A 4,157-nucleotide genomic window follows, 5' to 3' on the forward strand; every position below is an offset into this window, starting at 1 on the left:
AGACCATTGACACGACCACCGAGGGGGTTTTCTATGGATTAATTATTTTTACATCCAATTTCATTGTTGATTTTAACTAGCTCCATGGAGATCTAAATGCCCTAGTGGGTACTTGGATTTGTGAACCCTAGGATGTATTTGTTTCATTAATATTCTATTATGTTTTTCTTAATTGATGTTTTTAATTGAGTTCCAATATTGAATGTTTGTTGAATGATTTCTCCCTTAGAGTGACACTAGGGTTGAGAGCCTACATTGGTAACCTTTGTGAGTGAGTGACACACCACGAGGGTCAGACATTGTAAGATTGGAGAGTGTCGAATGGGTGAGTCAAGAGGTAGCGGAGCATCCCCTTTCCCCTCCGATGTGATTTATCCCACCTGCACATTCCAAAAGTTTTTTGCGGTTATAGTAGAGTGAATGGGCTAAGGGATGACCTTCAGCTAGGTCTTAATTGTAAAGGCAATAGTGTGAAGCATTGATGTGATTTTAACACCTATGGCTTAATTGTGACTAGGGTTCTTTCGCCTAGACCAAAGGGTTAGATCTATACATTGGAATAGGTTTTATCACTTGAAATCCCTAGAGCGCCTTGTAACTTTACATAGTGCGAGCTGTTGAGATTGATTGATTTCTCCATCGGGACATAGTGTAGAGATAGTCATGGTTGACCTTAGATTTGGACCCGTGTGTTTAAGGATTTCCACAACTCATTAAGCATCAATTAGGAGACTTAATATTTGGTTTTGCACTTGAAGAAATTGTCCTTGGTGGAACAATATCCGAATACCCCATTTCTATCGATTGCCTTACCTCTCATTTTAGTTGCACATCTCTCTTTCTTATTTATTTTATTATTTCTTTCCTTACAATTTTATCAACACAATCATTATTCCATCTTCGCTTAGTTAAATAGCAATCTTAGTATTTTTACTTCCTACTCTCTGTAGGTATGATACCCACTCATTTGGGATTTATTACTTTGACAAACCTGCAATTGCGGGTCACACGCAAGGGGCATTGTCATGTTTTTGGCACCATTGCCGAGGGAGTAGGCGTTTAGAGAAACTTTGCACTTTGCTACTTTAGCTATTCATCATTCATTCTATTTCACATTTCCTTATTCTTCCATAGTTCTGACTTTTCTTTTCTTTTTGGTTGTAGCACTAGGTTTATGACCGGAGAGAATCCTTCACAAATTGTTGAAGGAGATCCTGAGCTTGAGCGAACACTTAGAAGAAGAGGAAAAGAACATGAACAAGAACTATCAATCCGAACTAAAGTAGAAGGTCAAGGATCGGACAATATATCAGGTAGAATGAGCAACAGAGAACACTTTCTGACTATGCCAGACCTTCAGTCTTGGGCACAAAATCGATTATTGTGCAACCCCCGATCATAGCTCCAAATTTTGAGCTGATACCGGCATTTATTCAAATGATTCAACTGTCAGCCTGGTTCAATAGTTTGGCCGATGAGGACCCAAACAATCATATTGAGAACTTCTTGGTAGTTTGTGACATGTTGAAGATTAATGGAGTGTCAGATGATGCTATTAGATTGAGGGTTTTCCCATTCTCTCTCAAAGGAAATGGCAAGCAGTTGCTTCATTCATTACCAACGGCTTCTATCACGACCTAGAATGAAATGGTCGAAGCCTTTTTGCGAGATATTTCCCTCTGGGAAAGTCAGTGAGGCTTCGTAATGTGATATCCTCATTTTTATAGATGGAGCTCGAATCATTGTTTGAGACATGGCAGAGTTTCAAGGACATATTGTGGAAGTGTTCGCAACAGGGATTCCCCGAATGGATGATCATTCAAACTTTTTACAACGGGTTGAATCCAAGTACACGATAGCTTCTAGATGTTGCCGCTGGAGGTATAATGGGGAACAAGACCCCTGATGAAGCCTGTCAGTTGGTAGAGAAAATGGCCATGAACAACTACCAATGGAACACGCGGGAAAGGAAGAAAGTCACCGGACTTCACGAAATAAATGCAGTCACTTTATTGATGGCCCAAGTGGAATCATTGAGCAAGAAGTTAGACCATCTAACCTCTAATAGATTGGCAGCCATCACTACTTGCACAGATTGTGGAGGAGGACATCCTCTAACCAATTGCTCTATTTCCATTGGTGATGCATCTTCAATCAAGCAAGTTGATTTTGTAGGTAATTCCATGAGGAACCAAGGTAACCCCTATAGCAACACCTACAATCCGGGATAGAAGAACCACCCCAACTTTTCATGGGGTAACCACCAAGGGCAGCAAAAGGCCATAACACCACCGGATTTCCAACAACAATAAGCCCCAAATATAGAGAATCATATTTCAGGTTTGGAGACCCTGATGAATGATTTAGAGAAAGCTTTGACCAGATTTATGAAAACATTGGACAATCAGTTTCAGTCAATCAAAGCTACACTTCGCAAACCACATTGCTTCATTGCACAATCTAGAGAACCAAGTGGGGAAAAATTACGAAGTCTCTATTGAGAGACCCTCAAGGAAGTCTACCTAGCAACATCGAAACTAATCCAAGGGAACAAGTGAAAGCGATCACTTTGAGAAGTGATTGTGAAGTTGAAGGTAGACCTCCTAGCGAGAAGACTAATGTTGAAGCACCTGAGGTCGTGGAGGTTGAGGAGAGAGCAAACAAAGAGAAGGAGGTGGCACCCACACCTTACAAGCCGAGAATTCCTTATCCTTCAAGATTGAAGAACGCCCAAAATGATGAACAATACAAGAAGTTCTTGGGTCTATTTAAGCAATTGCACATCAACATTCCTTTTGTGGAGGCATTGTCTCAAATGCCTCAGTATGCTAAGTTCTTGAAAGATTTATTGGCCAACAAGAGGAAGTTGGAGGAAAGTGCATCAGTGATCTTAGATGCCTCTTGTTCGGCAGTGCTATAAAAGAATATGCTAAACAAGAAGAAAGACCCCGGAAGCTTCATCATACCATGCAACATTGATAATATGGGTGAAGAAATGGCATTGGAGGACTCTGGGGCTAACATAAACATCATGCCATATACTTTCTTCAAGAAGCTAGGCTTGGGAGTGCCTAGGCCCACTCGGATGACATTGCAATTGGCAGACCGAACGGTGAGACATCCAAGGTCAACAAGTATATATTTCCTATAGACTTCGTGGTGTTGGACGTCAATGAGGATGTAGATGTTCCTTTGATACTTGGGAGGCCATTCTTGCGCACTTCCAAGGCACAAATCGACATGGACGGCGGGGAGTTGATACTGAGTGTTGGAGATGATAAGCTCACATATCGTTTCGCCGAAGCCATATGACATTCTCTTGACTTTGATGATAGTGTATATTTTCTCAACACTACTGAGGAGATAATTGATGAATATGTGCAGGAAATGTCAAATCCGGACGCGTATGAAGGGTTGCTAGACCAAGAGGTAAATAATGAGGAAGTTATGATGCTTGGTCTAGAGAAGAAAATACCATCTACTCTAGGGATCATTAAGAAAGTGCTTCAAAAGATGAAGCAGGCAAGGAGACGCCACAGGAAATGCCCCAAGGCTGTTGGGGATGCGCAAGAATTGAACAAGGTGGACGAACCCTTGTTAAGTGGTACCAAGCTCGACAACTCTCCCTCTACCTCCAAAAGATTGTGTTCATCGTGCTTTCAAGTCACGGGTAAGAGAGAAACCTTCATCTATGAACCCCCATGAGGTAAGACAAGGCACATCAAGCTAAGTAACATTAAACTAGCGGTTCTTGGGAGGCAACCCAAGTCTTTACTGTTTTCCTAGTTTTTAGTTAAGTGTTTGCATTAATAAAATCATGAGTGTCGGTGTCTTGATTTTTAGATGTTTTTCCTATGATTTTCTTGTGGATTGGTTGGTGTTATCATGTGCTTTATTGTTGTGGCAGACAATTTTGGTTGTTTGAGCATATTTTTTTTGTTTTCTCTGGTTAAAGTTGCCTTGTAAGGTAGGCTCTGAGTGCATAGTTATGTTCAAAAATTTTCTAAGTGTCCAAAGAAAACACACGCCGGTGTGGAATTTTTGCACGGGCATGCGTTTTTGTTCAGAGCTCATCCAGAGAGGGCACAGGGGCGTGGACTCACCCTTGTGAATGACCTTGTGATGGTCCATGCCTATGACGAATTTACACACATGCG

General features: G+C 41.3%; 1 non-coding gene across 1 annotated transcript; it reads right to left on the reverse strand.

Moving 5' to 3' along the window:
• Positions 1-1,694: 1,694 nt before the first annotated feature.
• LOC120268850 lies at positions 1,695-1,801 on the reverse strand. The gene has a single exon (XR_005539057.1). It is a non-coding gene; the product is annotated as a small nucleolar RNA R71 (small nucleolar RNA).
• Between the last annotated feature and the right edge of the window lie 2,356 nt (positions 1,802-4,157).

The sequence above is a fragment of the Dioscorea cayenensis genome, chromosome 1 (genome assembly GCF_009730915.1).
Source record: "Dioscorea cayenensis subsp. rotundata cultivar TDr96_F1 chromosome 1, TDr96_F1_v2_PseudoChromosome.rev07_lg8_w22 25.fasta, whole genome shotgun sequence".
In the NCBI taxonomy this organism is placed as follows: domain Eukaryota; kingdom Viridiplantae; phylum Streptophyta; class Magnoliopsida; order Dioscoreales; family Dioscoreaceae; genus Dioscorea; species Dioscorea cayenensis.